Source organism: Herpailurus yagouaroundi, unplaced genomic scaffold, assembly GCF_014898765.1.
Source record: "Herpailurus yagouaroundi ecotype Mexico unplaced genomic scaffold, PumYag 29, whole genome shotgun sequence".
NCBI lineage: Eukaryota > Metazoa > Chordata > Mammalia > Carnivora > Felidae > Herpailurus > Herpailurus yagouaroundi.
The window spans coordinates 93,568,127-93,578,628 of NW_024412377.1; positions in this window are offsets into that span (position 1 = coordinate 93,568,127).

Sequence of the window (10,502 nt, forward strand, 5' to 3'; positions counted from 1 at the left end):
AAAATAAATAAAAAAAACAAATAAATAAAATTAAAAAAAAAAAAACAAAAAAAAGATGAAAAAGGTCTGAAGCTGCAACCCCAAGAGGGGCAGTGTAGAGAATTTTCTGACACCAGAGCTGAAGTCATAGAGCTTAGTAATGATAAAAATAACAATACTAACAATTGTAATGTTTATGGCAAACAAAGTGTGTCAGACATTTTGTTTTACGTTGACAATCTTATTAAAACCCCACCAGAGGGGCGCCTGGGTGGCGCAGTCGGTTAAGCGTCTGACTTTAGCCAGGTCACGATCTCGCGGTCCGTGAGTTCGAGCCCCGCGTCAGGCTCTGGGCTGATGGCTCAGAGCCTGGAGCCTGTTTCCGATTCTGTGTCTCCCTCTCTCTCTGCCCCTCCCCTGTTCATGCTCTGTCTCTCTCTGTCCCAAAAATAAATAAACGTTGAAAAAAAAAAAATTAAAAAAAAAAAAAACCCCACCAGAAGTGTAGGAAGGAGTTACTATTATTATGCCCATTATGTAGTAAATAAAGTGAAGTTCATGGGACTGACTAGTTAATGTTAGTAAGTGGTGGCTTCTGGCTAAGACCTAGATGGTTTGACACCAGGGTCAGACCTCTTCATGTCATATACCTCTGAGTTATGTAAGCTAGATAAACGGAAGTGTTACTGAAAAAAGAAAGTGACACATGAATACCATCAGTTTTGAAATCAATTTTATACATTTATATGAAGTAAGATGCACTTATAACTCCCATTTTCTTCGGGCTGGGGAACTAGTTTCAACTAAACTAGACATGTAGCCTTTCTTGAGTAGATTTGGAGAAAAGTCTACCACCATTTGTGATCTCCTACTAAAATCTATTCCTTTTCCTCCTACATTTTACATAAATTTTAAAAGTAAGATTTTTCCTCTTCATTTGACTGGGAGTCGCTGACTTTTGCTTTATTATTTAGATTGCAATTACTTAATGCTTTTGTTGTTTTCCACATGAATGTTAGAATAGTATACTTTTGTCTACTTTTTCATGGCATAACAAGTTTTAGTTTCTTTTTCTGGTCAGGAAGGCTGAGCAGGAAGGGGAGAGGGAGGTGGGGGAGGATGAGAAGTAAACCAACACCAGGAGACATAGAAGTGGAAAAACAAAGCTAAAAAAAAAAGATTCTTGGTACTGTAGGATGTCAAGTCTAGGCAAAGGACACCTAAGAGCAGTGATCTGACCTTTTTATATTAGAAAAACAAGACCATGTTGAGATGTGAGAGACACTTGAAAGGTACAATTTGAATTTTGAACAATGTTTTCCATATGGTGCACGTGTCATCAATAATCTTTACAGGTTCGGTTGACTCTTCAATGAAATTCACATTTCCGGTTTCAGTTTATAAAAAGTAGGGATTATATAGCTCTGCACACTTTAAAAATGCACTGAAAAATATATAAAAACTAATTTTTGAGTATATTTTACATGTGGAATAGTCAATAAAACCCAGCTTTGATTTCTGAAGAATGAAAATGTTCATGTTGATCTATATGGCTATAATAAAGCAATTGACCTAAGAGACCAAGGGCTAATTAGAGAAAACTTTGCTTTGTGTTGCAAAGTTTCAGACTCTGTCCATTAAATACACCACATGTGGACAATGTCACATAATACTAGTTGACTGTAGGCAGAATGATCATCAATTGATGGATTAACCTAGAACATTAGAAAAAATACAGCCTTATTACATAGCAAGTTCTTGAACAGATGGAGATGAACTATATTAATAATTTTTACATTTCCTTGGATCATCAATCTCTTAGGAAAACTGATAAAACCTAAGAATGCTCTTCCTATAAGTATGTGCATACCTATAAACAATTATGCTTATTAATTCCTAACCTAGGTTTTGAACCCTAGGTTACAAATTTCCAAACAGTATGCGTTTTGGGGTTTCTTCTGATCCAAAAGATCTGCGATGATATGATTCCATTGTTTAAATCATCTGAATTAATATCACTTAGAATCAGCTGATGGTTTTCACATAGCTCACAGAACTCTGGGGAACCAGGATATGGGTGATCTTGGTGGAAAGCCACTGAAATCCACTTTTCTACAGACTGAACACTGATCATTTGCAGTCTATTTTGAACTTTTAACTAATAGCAACTTGTATTTTTTTAGTTTCTTAAACAAGGTACGGTTAGTTAAAAGTAATGAATTAACTGACCTTGGCTTTCATGTGCTAGCGTAATGCTTAATTTCTGACTAGCTTCAGAAGATGCCTTGTAGAAACTTTATCGGTCCTATCCACAGTCCACAGAGACACGGAGCCCTTTAAAGTTATCAAATATAAATCCCTTTTGTGCTGTGCCATAGGCAAAGTTGGCTCATCAAATTCACTTCCCATTGAGGGGAAAAGACAATAAACAAAGTGACAAGGATATTCAAGGGAATTTGGTTTAATTCAAGATGAATGGCGTCCGGGCACTTACTTGTGCTAATTGCCTGGTACTAGAACTACGGTTCTAGTCCTTTGGTTTCTGAAGGATCTGATCTTGGGGGGGTGAGGGGGGGGGGGCCTTGTTTTATTTTTTATTTTGTTGCTGCTTAGTCTTCGTTTTCCACGAGGGGTTTCCCTTACAGAAATATTCTGAAAGTACAAAAACAAAACAAAACAAAAAGATAGCAGGAAAGTATAAAGCCCATAGGGGAAATAAACAGTACAATTATATATGACACTAAAATAAATGAAGGCTTACCTTCTTCCAACCCCGCTTCCTCCTAATGACTGTGATAACTGAAGTGTTGGGTTTTATTAAATAGAGCAGCAGTGAACTCTCTGGAGATGAAAGCAGCTAGTGAAATTCATACCTGCTGAAACAGAAGGAGTCTCCTCCCTTTTGTAGCTGACAGATCCATAATGAGCACATTTTGTAGCTGGAGAGAAAGAAAAGAAGATGAAAGAAAAATCTTTTGAAGACTAGGAAAAAAAAAAAAGGGAAAATCCCACTAATATAGTGAAACCCCTTAAATTGTTTTGTGAGAGACAGAAAAAAGAATACTATTTAAAAGGTCACATTGGTTGTTTGAATTAGTTTGGCTTCGATGAGATAAATATTGTGTACGGGAATATAAGAATGAATGCTAGAAACCACTTTCACACAGTGAACAAAGGAATCATCCCTAATATGTAATTAACTGATGTTCCCTGTTCACCACAAATGTTGGCTTTCAAATACTTCAAGTGCAGGGGCTCTTTGTTAATTGGCTCAAGCATCCCTGAGGACTTCTAAGATATTAAGACCACAGGATGCTTCAAGGTTCTTTCTTTCTTGAAAAAACATGCGTACAGAGTTTTAAAACATGGTGACTGCCATAGCACTGCCGTCTATTTTAAATGACAAAATGAACCTATCGTTAGTACTCCAAAACTTTTCTGCAACATGCCATATTAGCTCAATGTCTATCAAATAACAATTTTATTTTTTTCTTGTACCTTCAAAAAAAATGTCTGTGATGAAATTCGCTCTCCAACCCAAACAGGTTCTGTGACTTTAAATGCAAATTACCAAACTGTTCCTGAGGCAAGTGAAAAGGAGGATTGCATCCATCATGCTGTTATTTAAAATGAATTTAACCCCTTAGGCGGACAACAAACACAAACCCAGATTGCCACGAACAGAAGCCTGGGGGTCTGTTCAGATAAGAGCTGCCATTTCAAAAAAAAAAAAAAAAAAAAGTGCTGCAATAATGCCACAGTGAGCAGGACTTGATGTTGAAACCATGAGCCTGATCTAGATAAGGCTAAGGGTGAAAAACTAGGGAGGACATAAATGACATTTTACATTGGGTAGAGGTGATTTGAGGTGCTTCACACACTGCTGAGGCAGCCAATGTTTCATAGACTCTGGGGGCCATACATGCTCCAATCCATTGACTGTCTTGTTTGGAATGACTGATGTCCCTTTGGCTCCAGGGATCTGACATCCTGGGATGTGACAGGATATGGTGAATTGTTTATTCATAATTTAATCAGAAAACCGACTGATCTCCAGAATCCATGTATTTAAAACTGGGTCTCGGGGCGCCTGGGTGGCGCAGTCGGTTAAGCGTCCGACTTCAGCCAGGTCACGATCTCGCGGTCCGCGAATTCGAGCCCCGCGTCGGGCTCTGGGCTGATGGCTCAGAGCCTGGAGCCTGTTTCCGATTCTGTGTCTCCCTCTCTCTCTCTGCCCCTCCCCCGTTCATGCTCTGTCTCTCTCTGTCCCAAAAATAAATGTTGAAAAAAAAAAAAAATTAAAACTGGGTCTCAGTTAGAAGCCACCCTATAAGCTATTGCTCTAAATCCTGCACTGCTTATTATAATGTGTGTATTTAGAACTTCATATTTTATCATTGGTTCTATAATTCTTTAAACAAATCATTCCCTGTATCCTTGTAGTTGCTAATGGCTCAATTCTTTAACACTGTTAATGGTTCAGGCTAGTTCATAGTAGTGACTTGTTACAGGGGCTGTGTATCTGTGCTGTCCCAGCCCTCACCAGTCCTGCTCTCTCTGAAATGTGGCTGGGTGCCCAGAGAATGAACTAGCTACTGCCTGATAGAGAGGAGAATCAAAGACTGGTACTTGGCAGGGGCCTCTGCTCTTGCAGCTGCTGAGTGCTAAATTATTACTGATGTGCTTCTCCAGCCGTGCACAGCAGGGCTGGCCTAATGCAACAGTGAGCCTCTCCTCTGGCCCTTAACACAGGACTTGGGTTTCAGAGCGGGAATAAAGGGGGCAAACTGAGCTGGCTCCTGCCCAGGGCAGAGTGGCGAGCCTGTCTGTCCTGCACAGACTGAAATGCCGTGGACACGTTTCATGCTCTTCATGTGCACAAATAAGAACTTGTGTAGACTCCAATTGTGAGCCTAATGTGATTGCTGGAGAGAACCTTGGTAGGTTTTGCATAGGTGTATGAGTTCATCAAACAGAACTTCTGGGGCAAAGTAACACCATTCAGAGTTTTCATAATGCTGAGGAAGCAGAGTCTCAGCAGGAGACACCAGTGAAGGAGGGAGGCAGCTTTTCTTCTACTGTTTAAAGAAAATCACATGCCCATCTATCTACCTGTGCTTTGCCAACAGGTGTTTTTAAACTGACATTAGGTGTCCTGTAGTCTTCCAGTACCCTGGTGAGGTGTGTCTGCCCACTGGTATGGTATTTGTAAAGGAGACAGGGAAGAAAAGAACATAGAAAGAACCTAGGGTCACAGAACCCCCGTCCAGGACCCCCTGCAAATAACTTGGGCTTTCTCCATTTTCTCATCTATTACCTGTGTGTACTCCTAGATTGCTAGTCCTGGTTATTTCCTACACTTTTAGGCTGAATCTCCTGGAATGCCAATGCAAATGGGATTGAATGAAGAGTCAAATTGTACATTACAACATACATTACATTTTTATACTGTCCCCTCCCCACATCCCACACTCAATTCAACCCATCAAAATGGGGGCAAACTCCACACAGAGCCCTTTCCCCCAAGGCTTGTATACATGAGATAAACAGAGTTTTATCTCTTTTCAGATAATTTCCTTCTAAGAGCCCATCAGCAGAGGGTAACAGTAATTGTTGGCAATTGATTTCTCTTGCTTACAGTGACAAACTTTAGTAAAGTTTTAAGATCAGATGTACCTCTGTTGCTTGTATAAGACTGAAACATTCAGTGTGACTTTTATTACTCTTTCTTCTCAAGGTAATGAACTCAAGGAAGTATAATTAAAAAGCCAAAATTTTGTTCAAAATAAACAAGCACACACACATTTTCCCCACATACCAGCTGAAACCTGTTCTCCACTCATCTTTCAAGAGAAAATTTAAATTTAGCGAACAAGGCATCTCCTGTTAATTGCTCATGTTGGTTGTCTGACAGCTTCTAGAGCCCAAACAACTGAGATGTTAACATTTTGTTTTTCCACCCATTGCTTTGCTCTAAAGTGGATATGGCCTTAGAATATTTTCATGCTTTTACAAATGTTGTTCCAAATGGAATGTGAAAGAAGCTACAATTCCACCTCAAAGGCAAACCCACAGGAAAAGTGGTATTAGAAGAGACATGCTCCAGGGGCGCCTGGGTGGCGCAGTCAGTTAAGCGTCCGACTTCAGCCAGGTCACGATCTCGCGGTCCGTGAGTTCGAGCCCCGCGTCGGGCTCTGGGCTGATGGCTCGGAGCCTGGAGCCTGTTTCCGATTCTGTGTCTCCCTCTCTCTCTGCCCCTCCCCCGTTCATGCTCTGTCTCTGTCCCAAAAATAAATAAACGTTGAAAAAAAAATCTTTAAAAAAAAAATTTTTTTCAAAAAAAAAAAAAGAAGAGACATGCTCTATATAGTGGCACATATTTCGTTATACATTTTCATTTTCTCATTGACAAATCCTTCAAGAAGTAGCTTTCCAACATTCCTTCTTATGTGTAATCTTCGAGGAAAACAGGGAACAAAGTCAAGAAAGCCTCTTGTCTTTGTAGGTGATTTTACATAGTACCAAACGTCATCTCACGGAAATTGCCTTAATACTGCAAAATTCAAGCTATTCGTGGTGGGGGCCCAGAAGTCCACAACAGTTTGACACTTTCAGGGAAGGACCCTGTTTGCTTTTGAGAGGTCCTTGAACTCTTTCAGGCTCCTGGGATCCATTTCATCCAGCACTGTCCAATAGAGATGTAACATGAGCCACGTATGTAATTTTAAGTTTTCTATTGGTCGTACTAGAATAAATAAAATGAAACAAGTGAACTAAATTATAATGATATATTTAACTTAACCCCCTATATCCAAAACATCACTTTAACATATAAGCAGTATAAAAATTATTAATGAAATGTTTTGCATTCTTTTTGTTGACATCAAGTCTTCAAAATACAGTGTATATTTTGTTGTGACAGCATATCTCCGTTTAGTCCAGACACATTTCACATGCTCAGTTGTCACATGAGGCTAATAAATAGTTAGGGTATTAGACAAAGCAGATTGAAGTCATTGCTCTTTACCAGAACATGTAATGGTGTCTGAGGGACCAGAAGGAATTGATGTGGCTCCAAACCATGAGCAGATTATCACCTTTGGTTTCTACCAAACCTTTTTCAAAAAGCCGTATAGCAAAGTGGGCTCTCTGATGCACTGAATCATATAACCATTCATTCCTTCAGTATTTAGTGGTTACTGGGCACTGAGCTTGCTTGACCTCACAACTTTGAAAGGTGAATAACTGAATAACTGAATTTCTACTGACAGTATCCCATATTTAGATATCTTTTAATACAGTTTTATTCTAGAATAGTTTTAGATTTATAGAAAATCTTGAAGATAGGTCAGAGATCTCCTTATGCCTCCTTCCCAGTTTCCCCAAATATTAATATCTTACATTAGTATGGTACATTTGTCACAATGAACCAACACTGATACATGGTTAAGTAAAGTCCATGCTTTATTCATATTTTCTTGGTTTTTAACCAGTTTCCTTTTTGTGTTCCAGGATGTGACATCACATTTAGTCTTCATGACTCCTTTTGCTCCTCTTGGCTGTGACAGTCTCCCAGATAGACTTTCCTTATTTTTAATAACTTCAGCAGTTTGGTGGAGTATTGGTCAGGCATTTTGTAGAATGACTCTCAGTTGGGATTTGTTTGGTTGCTTTTTTTCATGATTAGATTGAGGTTATGAGTTTGGGGGAGGAAGTGCATTGAAGTAAAGTGCCATTCTCATCACATACCATGTATATGATTTATGACTGCAATATTAACCTGGATCACTTGGTTAAGGTAGTGTTTGTCAGGTGTCTATACTCTAAAGCCACTCTTTTGTGTCTTTTCCATCTTCTACTCTTGGAAAAGAGGTCACTGTGTGTAGTTTGGACTATAAGAGTTATGTTTCACCTCCTTAAGGGCAGAATATGCACATATGTTATTTGGAATTCTTTTTTCATGAAAGATTTGCTTATTGCCCCAATACATTTATTTTTTTTAATTTATTTATTTATTTTGAGAGAGAGAGAGAGAGAGAGAGAGAGAGAGAGAGAGAGAGAATAAGAGGCAGAGAGAGAGGCAGATAGAATCCCAGCCAGGCTCCACACTGCTGGTGCAGAGTCTGACAGGGGCTTGAACTAAAAAACCACGAGATCATGACCTGAGTTGAAATCAAGAATCGGTCGCTTAACCGACTGAGCCACCCAGGCACCCCTCCCCAATTTACTTTTTAAAAAAAGTCATGTTTATTTATATCAGTTTGAGCTCGTGGATATTTATTTTATACTTTAGTTATTATCCAATATAACTTTATTTACTTTGTTGCTCAAATCATTTCAGCTTTGGCTGAGCCATTGGGAGCACTTTTAGTTGGCTCCTGTGTCTTAACATGTCCCCATCGCTGTGAGTTTTTGAGTTCTTTTGTTTTGTCGTTTTGCTTTGTTTTGTTTTTGAGAACCTCCTTGCTCCAGGATCCTTTTGTATTCTTTTTGCCATAGGCCTGGCGTCAGATGTTTCTCCAAGGATATCCTAGTTCCTTTTATTGGAAAATGGTTAAAAACAAACAAACAACAATACAAAAACAACAAAAAAGAAACAAGATGAGTGCTAGATATTTAACATTTTGTAGAGCATTATTAGTAATTTATAAATAGTGTTCCCCGGGGAAAAAATGAGGAAAATATAGTTTCCTGAACATTTTCCAAAGGACACATTTACACATTGTAAAAATTGAAGAGCTTCTGAAATCTCTATCCTAGTGTAATATTACCAAGGCATTCTTGTCAATGACAATCAGGTGTAAGAAAGAAAATGTGCCTAAGTCAGGTAAATTAAGACTTTTCATAATCTTTTTTTGTGAGTTATATATGAAACATGACAAGCAATTGGAATATTCTATTCTATTCTATTCTATGACACCTGGGAAAAAAAATCACCTCAGTGAAACAGTAAAGAAAATGCATTGGCCCAAAGAGAGATGAAAGACTATTGAAAAATAGAAAAAGGATTAAAATTATACAATTGAGCTTGAGTGTGTGTTCATGAAGTTGTAAGATCTTTAAAGACTGTTTTTAATGACTTATTATAAGCACAGTGACTGGTATATAGCCTAACATTTCTTAAACATCTAAACTGAATTATAATTAGATATTTAAATATTGCTTCTTAACTTTATAAAAACCATACAGTTTCATAATACTCAAATAAAAAAAGAATTTAGAGGATATTTTCTGTTCTTTTTTTTTTTTAATTTTTTTTTCAACGTTTATTTATTTTTGTGACAGAGAGAGACAGAGCATGAACGGGGGAGGGGCAGAGAGAGAGGGAGACACAGAATCGGAAACAGGCTCCAGGCTCTGAGCCATCAGCCCAGAGCCTGACGCGGGGCTCGAACTCCCGGACCGCGAGATCGTGACCTGGCTGAAGTCGGATGCTTAACCGACTGCGCCACCCAGGCGCCCCTCTGTTCTTAAAGTACAGAAGCTCACTTTGAATAATATTATACTCTGGTCAGCTCAGTTGCTAAATCCTTCATCCTGTTCCTTCCTTGCCCTACCTGCCCCAGTACCACAAAATCATTCACAACTTTTTTCTAAGAAGTCATGGAGTGATCATTTCTTAAGGTAAAGTTGGACTAGACCAAGTGAATATTTCATCAAAACATTCTACTGGAGCAAAAAAGGGAATAAAAAAGGGAAACACTCTTTCCAACTATGGAAACACTAATGCAAACCAGTTCTGGTGTTTGGTTTGATTCTTCTGCTTCTAATTCAATAGTGCAGTGACCTCATTCTAGCCCTTCCTCATGCTGGTCTGGTAATCCTACTCTCTTTATTTTGGCCATCCCAGCATTTTCTACAGCTAGCTGTTCTCCACATCCCCTTCCCTCTGTCTATACCTGGAGAGTATATTCAGTCTTCACGTGCATCTTGCTCCCACTTGTGCTTGACCCTGCAGACATACCCATTAACTCCTCAGTTTGAGGTCAATTTGGTATGAGGAAGAGTAAACACACATCCCTGGTAAGCCCCAAGATAATGATTTAAGCCTATATTACTTCAGATTTTTAGTGAGTTTTTGAAGCAAAGTGTAAAAAGTGATGAACTGCTCAACTACATGTGCTTAAGGTTCTATATTAAACCTGTATTTAACAGTTCCATAATCCTGCCAAACGACATTTTGAAAAAACTAAAACCTGTGTTCTCAATTGTTCTCTTTCCCTAGACAACATATTTGGATTAATATGCATTCTCTCTCAGCCTGTCTCCCTCCCTCTCTCTTCCATTCAAACATCTTTATCGTCCTGAACTCACTTCTTTGTGAAGCTTACTGTATCATTTTTGGACAGGTCAATTTGTGGAAAGCTGTCTTTCATAGTGAACTGAAATTTACCTTATCATCTGCACCTATCATTCCTGGAATCAAATGGGATTCTAAATGTAGAAACATTTTGAAACAGCAAAGTACTGAATAAATAAATATATATATATATATATATATATATATATATATATATATATAT